Source organism: Arvicola amphibius, chromosome 4, assembly GCF_903992535.2.
Source record: "Arvicola amphibius chromosome 4, mArvAmp1.2, whole genome shotgun sequence".
In the NCBI taxonomy this organism is placed as follows: Eukaryota; Metazoa; Chordata; class Mammalia; order Rodentia; family Cricetidae; genus Arvicola; species Arvicola amphibius.
The window spans coordinates 132,138,499-132,156,910 of NC_052050.1; the positions used below are offsets into that span (position 1 = coordinate 132,138,499).

The 18,412-nt window shown below is 37.6% G+C and overlaps 1 pseudogene; it reads left to right on the plus strand.

Annotated features, from left to right (window-relative positions):
- The first annotated feature begins 16,840 nt into the window (after positions 1 to 16,840).
- Positions 16,841 to 17,134, plus strand: LOC119811022 (annotated as a pseudogene).
- Positions 17,135 to 18,412: the final 1,278 nt, after the last annotated feature.

Sequence of the window (18,412 nt, forward strand, 5' to 3'; positions counted from 1 at the left end):
GTAAACCAAGTATTATGATCATATTCAACCTCCATTACTTCTTATATCCCTCTTCCACTTCTGATGACCCCCTCCTTCATAATAGTTTCCCATCTACTTTACAGAATGTGTGTGTATGTGTGTCTGTCTGTCTGTATATAAGTGTGGGAGTATGAGTATTTGTGTGTGTATGTATGAGTATGTGATAGTGTTTATATGAATGTGTGTATATGAATGGGAGGAATGAGTGTTGTATGTGTTAGTGTGTGCATACGAAAAAATCATTGACCATCTTACTAAAGCAAAACATCCTTGAAGCTATCATTCCTGAATACATAATTTTAATATGTACATGTAAATGTGCTCTCAGACACCAATCTTACAGCTGAGTTTGTCAGCTAATATCTATGTGGTGTTAGCTCCTACCTGTCTCCGGTCCCCATTTAATACAATTCCATAGCACCCCATAATGAGATCCCTGATCTTGAGTCTTATGATTATTTGAGTCTCAGGTGAGTGGCGTTAGCCTTGAGACATGACTGGTGTTCAATGAGTCCTTTCTGAATGAATCTTCAAAAGCTGAAAATAAATTAAGAGCTGTCCATTGAAACATTACCTGAGAATTTAATTCAGACTGTGCCATATAGTTGTAGAGATAGAGAGATTCGAATACATAGGATTGTGGGTAACTTTGATGAGATTTGTAGGTGATTTGAACATTGAAAGGCCAATGAGACTTCTCTCTAGCAGTTGAAAGTGAAACTTTATTAATCACAGTCCACAGCTTGAGCATTGTCCTTGTGTGGCTCTTTTCCATCCTGCCTGGAACAAAGCCTTGTCTACTTTGTGCCTTGGTTTGCATTTCTGACAGTAAAAAATCTATAGTAACATCAAAGAATGGAACCCTGCCTCATGCAATTTAAATCCTCCAAACAGCTATGTCAATAGTGTGACAGCTATTTTATTATGAGTTAAGAAGCAAAGAAAAGATATAGAAATGAACCATGCATCTAAACTGTATGAAGAAACTTAGAATTGTACAAAAAAAAAAAAAGGAAGACAAGAAAAGGAACAGGTCCAACACATCCCATTTTCCCAGCGTGGTTTCTTCCCCTAATCTTCGAGAGGGGGTTACTTTGGGAGGATATGTTCAAGGTACTTTAGAGCAATTCAGCTCAGAGAAATTGTGACAGTTCCTCTGCTGTTTTCTTTCCTCTTCTCAAAGGGAAATTTAATCAAGATTGTCAGTGCTTAAAAGAAAAACGGGTGAAACACACAATCAAGCTACCCTTCAATAACCAAATAAAACCACGAAAAATTAATCAAAGCTTGAAACACTTCCAGCATGACAAAGCTCACACAGTATCTCTCCCAGAGATAGATGCGGCCATGAATTCTAATGCACACAGCACAGCATTTGATAAAATGGGGATGCTGATGCTTTCGTGCTGTAAGGGGGGCAACCGCGCTCTGTATCTCACAGCACTCCTGCCCCACGATCAGCCAGAGACCCCAGACACAGGTCACGAGTTCTGCTGCTTCTGAATCTCCTATAGGAGCTGGCTGCAGCTGCTGTTTCCCACAAGGCGAGCTAATGATCTAGTGCTTTCTTGCCTGTTGAGGTTAATAGATAACTAATATATTTGAGCACATTCATTATAGCCAGTTTTGCACCATGTTTTTTTTTTAAAAAAAAAAAAAAAGCTATACATTTGAGTCTTCTGCCTTGACAAATATGGTGCTCCATCTTGAAAGCTGATTAAAATCAATACTTCTGTAGGAAATTACATACAAAATGTATTAGTAGCCAGGATATTCTGATAACAGTGCTTCCAGTTTCAATTCGCATCATCACAGCATCCCCCCACAGCAAACCCCGCAGACACTAAATATGAATAGTCAGGAAGAATTATGGAGGTGGTTTTAAGCTAATAAAGTAAGATTACTTATCATTTAAGGCATAGTCCATAACTTAATACAGGCTCAATTTTAGTTGTGCTTGGATAGTGATGCCAACTAATAAAGAGGAACAGAAGCTGTCCACTATGCTGCAGTTGTGCTGTGTCCGATCAAACCTTCAGAAAGCCTCCCCAAATTACATCCCATAAACCTCCTCTCCTCTAAATTAGATGTCTCTTAAAACTCTTCTTCCAGATTGCTACCCCAAAGTTTGGGAGGAAATCACTCACATTAATTAACAAGCCCAGAGTGGTTTTCACTCAGCCGTACAGAGCACCATCTCCCTCATCATGGCTCATCTTGTCTTCCCATTTGTTTACTAGATTGCAGGTCTCACTTTCTCAAGAAAAGCCAAACTCTTCTAAACGGTCTCACCTTGAAAAGTCCCATTCACCTTTCCATGTCTGACTCAGACCTGTGAGCACTGCATAACCACACCAGCTGTATAACCATCCTCAACTCAGAAGCCTAAAACAGTCAAGATGACTAGGTGGGACTCAGCAGCCATTGCTGTGTCTGCTCTGTCACCTCTGGTGTTGCAGACACTGGGGTAGTTTGAATGCAATGGGCCCCCTTAAGCTTAAAGGGAGTGGCACTCTTAGGAGGTGTGGCCTCGTTGGAGTAGGTGTGGCCTAGTTGGAGGAAGTGTGTCACTGTGGGGGCAAGCTTTGAAGTCTCCTATGCTTGAGCTATGCCTAGTGATATATTTCACTTCCTGATTCCCATAGATCAAGATGTAGAATCCTCAGCTCTTTCTTCAGCACCATGTCTGCCTGCATGTCACCATGTCCTGCCATAATAATAATGGACCAAATCTCTGAAACTGTAGGCTACCCATTTAAATGTGTCCATTTATAATAGTTGTCTCTTCATAGCAATAGAAACCATAACTAAGACAGAAACAAGGACTCAAATATCAGGACAATTAAGTGACCAGCAGTCAAGATCAGCCAGGAAGAGTTTTACTCAATTTCCTCTGAAATATTTGATTTGAAAATCTTCATACTCTTCCATTTGACCTGGTATTCCTTAGCAAATGAGGGCCTGGGTAGCTTAGAGCTCTCTCTCTCTCTCTCTCTCTCTCTCTCTCTCTCTCTCCATATATATATATATATATATATATATATATATATATATATATGCCCTTCCAAAACTGGTTTCTTCCTTCAGTGAATTCTTGACTTCTGTTCTATGAGTTTTAGGACTGATCATGCTCTGGGATCCATTGAGAGCACTTAGCCAGGACTTCAGGAGGGTAACAGGCTTTCTCAGAATTTGAAGTTGGGAAAAGTTAAGATACTGTCACAGTTTAGTTAAATGAGGATAGCTCATTAGATATCCAATCTTAACTCATAGAGTGGCCAAGATACTGAATACAACTTCTGTCTCTGCAGACTCTTATTTTCTTCCAGAGTCACACGCAAGCAAGGAACAAGTCCACAGCAGTATTTACAATACGACTTTGGGGTGTCAGGGATAAGTATCATCACTTTCGTTTTACAGAAGAAGAACAATCAGAGGGGCTAATGGGAGTCAGAACTGGAACTCAGGTTCCAAACAAATAACATTTCCAGTTTTCTTCTGTTCATTTGTTTTCTTCCATAGAATGTAAGGAGCAGATGGGAAACTCTGCTGTACTTACTAAAACTATATATATATATATATATATATATATACATACATACATATATATATGATTAGGTAGGGCTTATAATTTACTGTGGTATCAGTAAATATCATGCATTTATAGAAGAGGGATGGAATCAGAGAATCTCTGTATCAGACCAGAATTTAAGTTCTTCCCCTTGCATGGCCCAGCATCCACAAGCCAATAAACAAAAACCTACTGCCGATCTATTGTGTTCAGACCCCACTAAGGGATGAGATAAAGCAATGAGATATATCCTTCTGTCGAGGAGCTCAATATTACAGAGACAGCCATATAAAGAGATAGCAGACTTTTCTTTCCACATTCCCTGTTTCCATTATGGTTTTTCTTGTTTTAGTTTTTGATTTCTTATTTTCCTTGTTTTGGTTTTATCTCTCTGATGGTTAATCTCATTAACTTGGCTCATTGGAAACATGTCTGGGAGATCAGTAAAGCGTGTTTCTGGGTGTGACTGTATGGGCTTCTTCACGTATTAACTGAGGGGAGAAGACCTGCTTTGAAGACAAACGGCACCATGGATAAGCAGAAGGGAATGAAAGGGGGAAAGGAGAAAGCCCTTGAGTTCAGATACTCTTGCTCACTAGGCTGCCTGGCAACAAGGATGTAAGGTCTTCCGCAATGCCTTATTCATGAAGATGGTCTGAACTATCTGGAAACATGAAGCAAAATATGTCATTCCTCCCTTAACTTGTTTGAGTGGGGGGTTTTCTCACAATGACAAAATGTCTGAATAACGTAACATCTCTGTATTAGGTCTTCCCATGTTGTGTATAGTTGTCCCTTATATGACTGTCTCTATAATATTGAGCTCCTTGACTCATATATCAAGGATATATCATTGCTTTATCTCATCACTTAGTGAGGTCTAGAACACAATAGATCTTCAGTAGATTTTTGTTTGTTGGCTTATTGATTCAATCCTTGACGTACTAGCATTCCTAGAACACTAAATATGTATTAGCCTCTGGGCCAGATATTACTGAGGAAGCAGAAAAAAAAGTCAATGGGTAATCTCACTCTTCATCTAGAGCAGAAACACTCAGGAAGCAGTCGTGTAAACTACAGCACACAGTACTGCACATGGCAATGTGTGTTGCATGAAAGGAAGACAGGACTCCAAACTTTGTAGAGTTAGGGAAGGGTTATAGAGAAAGAGATTTGGGAGTGAGGGGTAAGAAATGGTCAGAAAGTCAGGACAGGAGACATCCCCAGCAGAGGCATCAAAAGCATCTCCTCAGTCAGAATCCGGTCAAGGTTAGAAGGCAGATTAGCATGACAAGAGGACCAAATCAGTTAGGAAAGCCCTAAAAGGTGAGAAGAAATAAGCAGCACTGTGTTGGAGAAAAAGACTCCACCCTTGTACTGAAGTTATCTATATAGCTGAAATTGTTCCCATTGTTTCAACCATTTAAATACTTCATTCTCAGTTGGTGGTGCTGTTTTCAGCTTCTTCAAGATGTGAGCCCTCAGCTCCCTATATACACCATCATGAACTCTAATCCTATAGAACCAAGCCCACAATTCTCTAAGTTGTCTTGGTCATGGTGTTCTACTCAGTACTAGATAAGTAGCTAATACAATAGCCCTCTGCAAAGAGAGAACGCAGGAGTGCTGGAGTGCTTGTTTCATTCCCAAAGTGTTTATCCTTTTTTCTCACAATCAAGTTCTTTAATGTTCCATATACTTCACAGGAAGGAAGGAACAAATTATTATTAATATATCCTAACCCCTGACTTGCTCAGATGAGGGAAACTGTAGCAGCTTTGTGATAACTAGAATTACAGAATCCAAAAGGAGAAGAATCGAAAAACAAAGTAGGGTTTCCAAGAAAGAAAGCTGTGAGGATATGCCTTGCCTGCAATGTGGACATGAAACTACATTACAAGTAATAAGTCAGGAAATTAATGCTGGGGATCACTGGTGCGGATAGATTCAGTAAGTGATTTAATAAGTCTATACTATGTATCTTTGAGGGGTTACTATAGTTTTCAAAATTATAAAAGGAAACTATAAGTTGTGAGTATTCCAAAGGTATTATAGAAGAGGTATCAGCAAGTAAATGTTTTGAAGATGGGAATAAGTAACTATATCCCACAAATGACTCCAGCCCCAAACTACTGTTGGCTTTGCCACAGCAGTTAAAACTGCCCAGTTAATTCACAAAACAACTATAGTCTTCACTCTTGGTCATGATCCTGAGATCACCTTAGTCTGAACCTAAGCCTCACTCTTCATCTCTATTTGCCTCCTGAAGCGGAAGTAATCCTTCATCCAAGTTCCATGCACCCACTGGGATCTTGGCTACATTCACTTCCTCTTTCTGGTGTGAATTACTTCAAACTCAGACATCCCACAAAAACTATAAATTGAGCTTACCCTTGAGTGACCCAGTGTCAGCCTGACTGCATGAACTAGTTTCTGCAGATTCTACAAGTTTAGGGACTTGTTCTTTGGTGACTGGTTTCACAATCTCATCAAATTCCTCTCACATAGAAAACAGAGCTTAGAAAGAAATCAACACTTACAATGCAGAAACATGAAATTCATTGACTGAGGTATATTTGGTTTCTTCCAAAATTAAATATGTTTATAATTTCATCTGAAGAAACTACCAAGCTAGACTATATGTATTACCCAACGTTGTGTTACTATCTGACTCTATTAATGAAAACCAGAATTCAATAGCCATGGTTTTCTTAGCATAGGTGCACAAATTCAATATTTACCTTCTTAGGAATAAATAATAGCTGTGTACATCCCTAAAGATAAATCTTAATGGGGGAAATTAGTTACAAAAACGTACTGGTCACTAAGGCAATATAGAACATGTCTACCCTTAAAGGGAGATGAAAAACACGACAGGATGGGGAGCGATAAATGGTTTCAGAGCTCTGAATAAACATACTGTTTCCACAGAAATACGTGAGGCTGGTTTTGAATCCAGTCATCAGTGAGTGCTCATTGGAAGGTAATGGCTATAGGTCCAGACAGCTTCTGAAGATGAGCAATTGATGCAGATCAGGGAATAACTTTTTCTGTAGCTGTGTGCTAAGTACCCACCAACCATGTGGTTTTTCAGGTCCTGTGGGATAAAGGAGGCTTCAGTTGACAAAAGAGAGCTTCAACTCTATTTCTGGTCCTCCTTACTGTTGTAATAAAGTATTTGTTCACACTATTATACCAAACTGTTACTCTCTGGATATGTTACCTCTCTGACCAATAATCTGAACTCTGATACTAATTCCTTAACTTAAAAAGAATTATTATCTGGCTGATCTACTAGAAAAGAAGAGGGAGAAAGGAAGGGAGGCCGTCAATCATGTGCTGATCAAACTGCTCTTGCATGACTATCTCAGGAAGGAACTCACTATCTTTCCCTCACTGCAAATAAATACCTGAGATAATCAACTCGAAAGGAGACAATTCGTTTGTGGACTCATTTTTTTCAGAGTATTCTGTCCACAGTGGTTTGGTCCTGTCCAGCCTGTATCAAGGCAGAGGACTGTGTTAGGGATCCTGTGGTAAGTAAAGCTGCTGAGTGGCGGCTGGAGATGAAAGAGCATAGATATGATTGAACTCTCAATATCCCCAGCAAAACCACCCCCGTGACCACACTTCCACAACGAGACCCCATTATAGAAGTTTTCCACCTACCCCTGTCACCACATACTGTTAGCAGGCTGGGTAACATTTGAGGGTGAAATCCTAATGATTGGCAGTAAGCTGAACTTAAGCTTCTGATATTTGTATTTCATTCAAAATATTTACAGATATATTAGGTAGCTAGTAAGGAACCAAATATAAAGAGGGGAATCATTCAAGGAAAAGGAAATGATGTGGGATGTCCTTCTGTATATGTATTGCTTTTATTGGATAATGAATAAAGCTGTTTTGGCCAATGGCTTAGCAGAGTAAAGCAAGGTGGAAAATCTAAACAGAGATATAGAGAAATAGTAGGCAAAGTCAGAGAGATGTCATGTAACTGCTGGCATGGCAGAACTATACTGGTAGGCCACAACCTCGTGGTGATACACAGATTCAGATGAAAAAGACCTCTGAGTGGGTCACAGTATTGAATAAATGTATGTAGGCTTGGGAGAGAGAAGAAGTGTATAGACAGTTATAAAAATATAAATATTTTTGAAATAAAAAAAATTCTTTAAAGAGAGAGTAAAAGTAATATAGAAGAGTACAGACAGTCACAGATTAAAGGAGTAAAGAAAAATAAGCCACATAAAGATGGAATATACACAGAGTCTGAATTATGTATATTATTGTGTTTTCTTTGAATTTTTGACTGCAGAGAGACATTTGATCCTGGGGGCTGCTAAACTAAACCAACATATATATTTAAAGGTATCTTGACATCAAAATTTGAGTCTAAGAATATGCTACTTTGCAAAAGAGGTTCTGCTTTTGTTTCCACAGATGAGAACCTGTAGATTCCTTCCCAGCTAATGTGGTTTAATGAAACAAGACCCACCCCCAAAAGGTCTCCATGAACCCTAAAAGTACTTTGCCAAACAAATAGCAGGAAGCAAGTTGGAGAAAACTATGCCCAAATTCCCAAAATGATTGTTTATAAATATTTGTTTTCATTTAAAGGTGGATATGAAATAGAAATAAATACTTTGCATCGATATAAATCTTGGTTTATTGATACAAATTTAAGGTCAATTTTGTGTATATCTATGTATACATACATATATATATTCTTATTTAAGGTAACATGTTTGTACAGCTCATTTTAAAATATATGGTTTCAAAATACAGATTAATCATTTGTAATAATGAAATTCTTATTTATGTTGGGTTTTCTAGATATACAGAAATGTATTTCAGTTAGACAGATAATCTTCAATGCTTCAATATGACATTTAACATATTTTGAGAACTTAGACTTTTCTTGGCAGTGAAACATATTTGGTTCCAGCAACATCAATTACTTCAGAGAGGTTGATGGGCATTGAAGAAACTCATTATGGAATTTGCCTTCAATATGACAATGCTAGCCATTTGGGCAAGAAATTGCTTTTGCCTAGACTGCTTGATAGTATGTTATATAAATTGGACATGCAGGACCCACAGAAAAATGACTGCTGAACTTGTCTAGAGAATGTGAGACAGTCCTTCGGGGTTCCTACTTCAAGAAAGAGTCTCCCAGATATTCTTCAAGAGAGAAAAGAAAGAAATTGATGAACTTTGCCAGTACAAGGCTGAGCAGATCTTCAAATTTCCGGCTCATTGAAAAGTCTGTCAGCTACTATGGGCCTATAGACTGACGATAGATGCCCCAACATTACAGAAGAACTTGGGTAACTGTCCAGGTAGGAAGATGTCTCTGTCAATTCTAGACCTTTGGAAGTTGCTTACAATGTACTTCCTGTTTACATCGGTAATATTATATCCTTCTGGGTTCTTTGAAGAGTTGAAGACAGATAGTTATAGTTCAGTTCTCCTTAGTTATGATAAGAGATAAATTAGATATGAAACTTTAGACTCACAAAGAAATATTATAACTGTAATTCTTTCTTGATACCTGCTTTGTTACATGTAATTTTACTGTGTTAAAGTTAAAAAACTTTACCTTTTATTTAGGCAGAAAGGGGGAGATGATGCAGGATGTCCTTCTGCATATGTGTTGTTTTTATTGGATAACGAATAAAGCTGCTTCAGTCAATGGCTTAGCAGAGTAAAGCAAGGCAGGGAATCCAAACAGAGATATATAGAGTAGGCAGAGTCAGAGAGACACCACATAGCTACCAAAGGAGAAGGACACACTAGAACCACACATGTAGGCCAAAGCCTCGTAGCAGTATACAGACTGATAGAAATAGGTTAATTTAAGATATAAGAATTAGTTAATAAGAAATCTGAGATAATAGGCTGCAATGTTATAATTAATATAGTTTCTGTGTGATTATTTGGGTCTGGGCAGCCAGGAACAAACAAACAGTCTCTGCTTACAGAGATAGATCATAGTATTATTAAGGGATAAGAGAGAAAATAGAGTAGGAAGATTAAATGGAGATATGAAATCAGAGTAGAATAGGAAATAAGTGAAGGGAAAATTAACACTAAAGGCATTTTAAAAAACCAAATGTACTATAGAAACTTCCCCAAATCTATACATATATAAATGAATTTAAATGGAGATACCATATAATAGGGGAAACAATGCCTCAACTAGACAGCATAAGCTACCAAATAAAACTTCCAGTACCAAGAATGGGTTGTATCCTGTTGAGTCATTGCCAAAGAGGTCCCATATAGACTTCATCCTCAAACACTGCAGGCTATTTCTAATGCTATTGGTTATCCTCCACAAGTTAAGAGTAAGACAATGTTGCTGAAGGTTAATTATGGAATCAAATGAAAATACTTGAGTTTGTACTCAACTAGGAGCTTTACCCCTATAGAATAGTATTCTTAGTAATAGGAGGTACGATACATGCCACTGCTATTAGACAGGTCATGTACTCTAGAGGAGAACTTGCTTAATGAGCATCACAATAAAATGACTCCTAATGGAGGCAGGTCTGCTCTAAACAACAAAAGTGACCTGCCTCCAAGACATACGCACTGGTGCAACAGTGTCACGAATGTTATGGGAGTAACCAACCATATTTTAAATTGGGTTTAAGGTCTGCTCCATGAGATGGAACCTTATACCTGACACTATCATCCAGGCCAAGAACCTGAGACTAGATAGGTCATGTACTCTAGAGGAGAACCTGCTTGATGAAGATCACAATAAAATGACTCTTAATGCAGTGTTGCTATAGCCATAGGTCGGTGCATCACTCAGTCCTCACTACAGATGCTTCCTCATGCAGCAGGTAAGAATTAACACAGAGTCCAACAATTGAACAATGTGCAGAGAATGAGAGACTTTGTAGCATTCATATTTATCACATGCCTCCCATCAAGGCTCAGCCTTCTAAGCAGAAGAGGAAGTAAAATATTATAAGAGTCAGCGATTACTGACAACTCCAAGAAAACAGCATTTTCCAGATACAACAGAGCTGATGTACATGTGAGCTCACAGAGACTGTGGAAAGCATCCTTTAGTCCTGCACAAGATCAAGCCAGACAACATCTCAGCATTGAGCAAGAGAGGTGGGCACAAAGTCCCACTACTAATGAAGAAGCTATTCACAATCAATAGGGAAGAAAAATCAATCTTCTTCAGTAGAGTAACTCAAAGCTCTAAAACAGGCCTCATGCTCAGGAGTAGTTAGACGACACAAAACAGACTCCATGTTTTCTGTGGTGTGTATGTGTGTGTGTGTGTGTGTGTGTGTGCATGTGCTGTGCATATGTGTGTTTTCTATGGGAGGGTATCTTTGTTGTTGCTGTTGTTTTGGTTTTGGAATTTTTTCCTTTTGGTTTTTTGATTTTTAAATGAGAGAACATGAAATTGAGTTGGTGAAGAGGGATCTGGGAGGAGTACAGAAAGGGTAAAAAAATAGGATCAAAATATAGTCTATGAAATATTTAAAAATTAAACAAATCATGACATAAATTAATTCCTCATAAATAAATTGACAAAAGAATAAGAATATTTTCTAATGTAATTCAGCATGTAGGTATGTAGTATCCAAAAGAATAAGTAAATAAATAAAACTTAAGTTGTTTTAAAACTAAATTAAAGCATTAAGAATTGGAAAAATTGTCACAAAAATCTGCTAGCTTATAAATGTTGTTTATTATTTTCTTAATAAAATTAAAATGATTTTTAAGTTTCAGTTTCAAAGCTTCATAATATTAATATATACTAAACATATTTGCTTACATATTTTTATTTTTATATCACAATAAAAGAAAAAGTGCTTTAGTCATCTCAAAAATTTTGGAAGTGAATCAAGAAGTTTTGACACCAAAAGCCGGAGAACCCCACACAGCATTTCCACTCTGACCCTGATAGCCTTCTGTGGCTTATTTACTTAATGTTGTTTGGTGATCTTTAATTCACAGAAACCAGCAAAACTCCATCATCCATATTTAAGGCCATGAAAGAAAAGGAAGAAGGGAAAGAAATAGAGGGGGCAGAGAAAACGAAGACAACCCAATGAAATGTATGCTGGGAGAAAGAGGGCAAAGTCAGAGAGAAGCCATGGAGCAGCTGGAGACAGAAGCTGGGAACTTTACCTGGTAAGCCACAGTCACATGACAATTTACAAACTAATAAAAATGGATTAAATTAATGTATGAGTTAGTCAATAAAAAGCTAGAATTAATAGACCAAGCAGTAATTTAATTAATACAGTTTCTGTGTGATTATTTCAGGTCTAAGCTAGCCAGGTAGCCAAAAATCAACAAGCAGCCTCCTCCAACAATGGTGGTGGGCATGGGAACTTACATAATTTCATGGGTTCTTGCAATGGCTGCTGAGGGTATACAGTGTTGTCTTTAATTCATAGATGACAGATTTCAATCTTGTACAGTTTAGGTAATTTACAAAACCTCAAAAGTAAGGAAATAACAAGGTTCATGTTCGTTGAGTTATATTTTGTGTCATCTTTCCATATCTCAAATTGAACAAGAGCATAGTAGTGCTTTCTTCAAAGGAATTTATAAGACAAAAAATGTAATGATTCTAAAAAGACTTTGCAAAGTCTTTATTTTATTTTCCATAGCTGTGGACTAGGAAACTCAGTGAAGACTCTGCTGTACAAACATTGACATAGATGATTAGATTGTTTTGCAATGGGGATTCAGAGAAAAAACTGAATATGAAGAATTAGTCACATCACCACGTGGGTTCAGTCCCAGAATCTGCAGTTGACACATGAGAGATTAAAGAAAGCAGATGATATAGAGAAAACGTGCAATGTTTTACTGCTAGCAATTGTTTATTTGGGTTTTAAACAAAGGGTAGGTCAAATGGAATGTGCCTCAAGTGTAAGTCTGTTATTAAACCTTTCAGTAAGCAGAGAACAGGCTCATTTGGAATAAACATCATTGATTCATTTGGATGGAAGTAAGGAATATTGATTGGTGAGTGCACCTGGTTAAACTGCTCAGGCTCAAGACAAAGAAAAAGTTCAAGTCAGGGAAAGGGAAGAAGAACAAGGAAGCAGAAAGAACAAAGTCGGGAGATTAGTGAACATCTTGTTATGTTAAAGGCTTTAAAGGTTTTAATTTCTGGGCTCACCAATTAGGCAGATGACTATAAAATTTGGATACCTGTGGAGCTGATGCCCATTCTCCCAGGACATGCAGACATGTTGTTTTCCTTGGGCTGGTACTGTTACAAAAGGGACTGCCTTTCTTCTAATTCCTGTCAACTCTATGAGGTACTCAAACTGGCTAATTACTCTTTCTTTTTTCTCTTTGCCTTAAGCTTGTGTTGTCTATCTTTTGAGAGACAGCAGATCTTGCTGATATCTCTGAAATATAAGTTCATATGTCCTTCAACCTCTAGCTTTTTTCAAAACTTATAATATATACTGTGGTGTTTTGGAAGAGACCCCCAATCCTAACCCCCGAATCTCAGACATTTAAACACTTAGTCCCAGTTGGTGGTGCTGTATTGGGTGGGTTAGTAGGTGTGGTCCTGCTGGAGGAAGAGCGGCCCTGAGGGTGAGCCTTGAGAGTTTAAATACTCCCACCATTTCTCATTTGCTCTCTCTGCTTTCTGCTTGGGGTTCAAGATGTGAGCTCTCAGCTTCTAGCTCCAGACACCACGCCTCCCTCCTCTTTACTATCATGGACTCTTATCCCCTGGAACTGCCATGTTCAAATAAATTCTATCTTCTGTAAGTTACATTGGTCGTGGTATTTTATCACAACAAGAGAAAGGTAACAAGTACATATACTCTAATTCTTATCTTGTGAACATGGTATTTGTTTTATAAACTAAATTTGAAAAATCTTCAAAAAATGCGGCCTTCATAAGTGTTTTATAGACCCCACTATTCCCCATTGTCCTCTATCTAGTCTGATTGGCACCACCATTTTACATGAATATTCCCTACAGGGTTTGAAATTTGGACATTTTCAGTGTGTCTTATGGTTCTGATACATCAGTACCTTTATTACACTTTCCTTTGCTTTTAAACTTTGGAGAATGACACTAAAAATTCATTATAATGGACCAAGAATTGGTATGTTTTGATGGTCAAAACAAAGTTGTTTTTCCTGTTTCCTCAACAATGTCTCATTGGCTATAACTAAAATGTAGAGTCAGCAATAACTGATAACTGACAATATACTCACTGACTCTTTTACAAAGTGGGAAGAGGAAACCAAAGTTTACAGCAAAGTAATCTAATTATCAAGTACTGTTAAGTCTGTGTCTCTGCATTGTGTGTGGAATCTTTATTTATTTTTACCTTGTCTCTTGAGTGTCTTCAAAACAATTGTAATTTGAGATTTGGGCCATATAAAATGAAGCAAATGATAAGATAATGGGCAAAACCATTACCAAAATGAAACCAGCTGTCGACCTTGTCTTTGGAAAAGGAAGTTCTGGCAGACTTCCGTTGGAGCCCAGCCTAGTCTTATTTCAAACTGATTAGCAAACATTCTAGTTAATCAATCCTGCCCCAAATTAAGTTGTTGGTAACAAGAAAGGAGCAGTACAATTTGCATTACAAAGTTCTCAGACATCTGAGAGATATGGCTTCCCAAAGCTTCCTTCATATTGGTTTTTTTAGCCAATTGGCTTATTTTCAGAAAGGCTTTTCTCATTTTCAAATTAAGAAGTGGGCTCAGTGTGTTGACATACTAAAGGATGAAATAAAACTGCACACTCAGATGCTTCTGTATTTTCAGACAGATGTGGGTGATTCATTTTTTACAATAATTTATTTATGTCTTCAAGTATATTGACCTACATACAGAAATGCTAGCATGCCTCCACTTGATTCTAGACATAGATTTATGTATTCTGAGACAGACCTATGTCTTTGTTATTGACTAACCATATTTCTTTCAATTATTTTATTTTATTATATTTTAGGAATTATGGTAGGACCTAAGATATATTCCAATCTGCAGGACAATAATGCTAAAATAAAATTCTCTCCTTTTATAGTTATATGAGATTTTGTAAAAATTGCCTTCTATTCCAAGTTCTTACCTGAAAACACGCTATTCCCAGAGTAATAACCTAAATCACAGCTTTAGAGCATGTAGTAAATTTTGTATTCAGTGGAAACCAAAGAAAGCACCTAGTCTGATAATGTTGTTTGGAGCTCAGGCCTCTGTGGCTCAGAATCAGTGCTAAGAACTCCCTAGGATCACAACGTGACTTGGTAGCAAATATTCATTTTCTGACTCTAGTCAATGCTTTTTGTACTGTGATTTTAGTCATTTTATGACCTCATGACTAAGTCATTGTTCCACAGAATCTTAGAAGTTCGCTCCTATGACTCACTTAGTAATAACAATGAGCTGACTTTTAATATAGTTGGAATTGACTTTGAGGTCCTGAGTACAAAACTTTAAACAGGGGAGGGGTGGTGTTGACATGAACCTCTAGTAAATGGTGCTACACTACATATACCCAAGCTAGTGTTAGGTAGCTCATTAGTTAGGTTTAAAGAAACCAGACCAATGACCATGAGCTGAAACCTCCAAAACTATGAGACAAAAAAATAATTCTCATAAGCCAATATCTTGGAAATTTTGTCACATTGATGCAAAGCTGACTAGCAGAACTGATTCATGAAAGTATTTATTTTTCAGAATTTTCTGCTTTTCAATGAGGGAAGCCATGGGAAGACTTATTTCTGTGTCTCTGTATCACCTGATTCTCAATGGCTGTCATCTAAAAAAGCAGCATATTTTAGGTGCCATATTCAGAGATCTGTGCATTGCATTCAATAGAAAATGGGATCCGTTATTTAGAACTGTTGTGCACATAAAATGAATAATCCTAGAGTTCAGGTGCTACAAAAGACTTCAAAGTGGTCATTGCAGCTCACTGTTTTGATCAATAAGAAGACTGAGAGCATTTGGTTTCCTTCAAGATCATTAGTTCACATCTTTACCTGATGGAAAGAATTTATAGTCATTTTCTAGCCTTCCAGTCAAACTCAATACTTTAATGATACCCGATTAACCAATCAGAGGTTTACTAACCCTTCAGCATTGTTTAAGAGGTCTCTACCTCTAAAACAGTCTACATCAATACAAACAGACAGAATAACTACAGTTCTTTCTCAGAAGCAACTGGACCTCTGATGCTCAATGCATATAAAATATTTTTCACAGGATATAGTTTTATATAAGGAGTCTGCAAATTTTAGACAAAAATATCGAGATTAAATATAGGAATGCATTTCAATATTGCTCTTGCATCAAACTGTACCTGAAAATTTGTGCAACATAGAAAGAATAGTTCTCATTTCATCATCTGTTTCTATAGATTATTCTCAACAGTCACCTGAATTTATAGACTACAATTCTTTCATTTGAGGGTACCCCAAAGTGCTATCTGGATAAAATTAAGCTCATAAAATATAAGAGAAACAGCATATGTGAACTGAAAGTTTACATCTAGTGGAACTCAAACATTAAGGCCTGCTTTATAGATTCTTTAAAAATATAATCCCCAAATAATCACTTTGTCTTTTGATGTAAATGTTTAAATTCTAAGGCTATACCAACCACAATAAAAATAAGACTACAGTTTATTGATACTTCATAGCACAGTTTCACTTTTGAATTTATGGGTATCCCAAAGAAGGATAGTTGTAGTATTCCATAAACAGGAAGCAAAACAAAAAAATGTATAGACAATTACTACCTATGGAATGGAGCAATAGCTAGATAAGTTACAGCCTTCCACCCAGAGAATTTAACTCACACCCTCCATCATCTCCCTCCCTCCCTCTCTCTCTCTCTCTGTCTCTCTGTCTCTGTCTCTCTCTCTCTCTCTTTCTCTCTCTCTCTTTCTCTCTCTCTCTCTTTCTCTATGTGTGTGTATGTGTGTGACTCAACTACTATCTTATCAAATATGAATACAAACAAAACTTCTGCAACAAGGATGAAATGAAAAAATGAATATGAAGTCTTTAGCATATCATTTAGCCTGTCAAACTGATTGGCACATGTTAATCACAATAATAATCAGTAGTATTAACTATAGCAGTGAGTTTATATTGCAAAAGAAGAATTTAGGCTGGTAAGTGGTCAGGTCCAATTGTGGAACTAGCCATATATATATATGGTATCAGAGTGTCTGTTCTCTCAGGGGGTGGGAAAAGGTAGAGCATTTGAAACATGGCAGATGTCATGAATCAGCAGTAAACCACCAATACCTGGGAGGTGCCCTGGATCTCTCCAGACTTGGCGAATTTATGTGATGATGAGAAATGACTGGAAGCTTCAAGGCAGCTTACATGCTTATGATCAGCATTGAAATATGGTCCTGTGAGATGCAGAGGAAACAGTGGTGGTGATAGAGATGGATGGAGAGACACACGAAGAGAACTCTAAATCATCAGAATGTGCATCCCCATGCTCTGCGTTCATGGAGAAGTTGTTCAAGTCACCCCTCAGTGGAGAACTGGTTGAGACCGAGAATACATCCTGTGTAGGAAAGAAGAAACTTTGCCTCTTGAGATCTATAGGACACGCTCAGAGAGAAGCCCACGGGTGATCTGATAGTCAGAGATGACCCAAGGATCCTGTGGTAGTTTGATAGAAAATGGTCCCATATGTTCACAGGGAGAGGCATTTTTAGGAGGCATGGCCTTGTTGGAGGAAATAAGTACCTGCAGGTGGGCTTTGAGGTGTCACAAGTTCAAGCAAAACCTGGTGTGGCACCCAGTTCTCTTCCTGCTGCCTGCAGAAAATCAGATGTAGAACTCTCAGTTACCTCTCCAGCACCATGTCTGCCTGCATGCTGTCTTGCTTCCTGCCATAATGATAACTGACTGAACATCTGAACTGGAAGCCAGCCCCAGTTAAGTGTTTCTGTTTATAAGAGTTGCTGTGGTCATGGCGTCTCTCCACATCAATAGAACCCTTCACCCTCAAAGAAATTTGTTTGCAAGCAATTTACAACTTCAGCAGCTACATGTCATGTTCCTTTTTCTCCACCCTCCAATCAGTGTAACTGCCATGTTCTTTTCAGGAGTTAGCCTGCCTGTTGTTCTTGGAGTTAGTTCTAAGTTGTTTTTCTTTAAACTAAATTAAATATTACCTTTAAAAAAATAATAAATAGGGACTGGACAGACGACTCATCAATTAAAAGTACTAGCTGCTCTTTTAAGGACCTGGCTTCAATTCCCAACACCCACATGACAGCTCACAACTGTCTGCAACTCCAGTAACAGTGTATCCAACACTCTCACACAGTCATACATGCAGGCAAAACATCAATGCATGTAAAATACAAACAGATAAATTTAAACATAACAATAACAATAAATAAGTAAGGTATACTACTAAATCTATGGACATCTTAAGTTTATTTGAATTAGAATCAAAAATTGTTCAGGGAAAATCAGTAACTCCTATAATTCATCATCACATACCCATAAGTTCTCTCCATTAGAAGACAGAAATAACTATGACAAAGGATGTCTGTTATGCAGCTGGAGAGGTGGCTAAGCAGTTAAGAGACTTGCTGTTCTTCCAGAGGTTCTGAGTTCAATTCCCAGCAACCACATGGTGGCTCACCAGGTAAGGAGATCTGGTGCCCTCTTCTGGTGTGCAAGAATACATGCAGATAGAACACTGTATAAGTAATAGGATAATAATAATAATAATAATAATAATAATAATAATAATAATAATAGAAGATATATTTTATATAGGAGAGTATGCATTAGATTATTACTTGGGGAA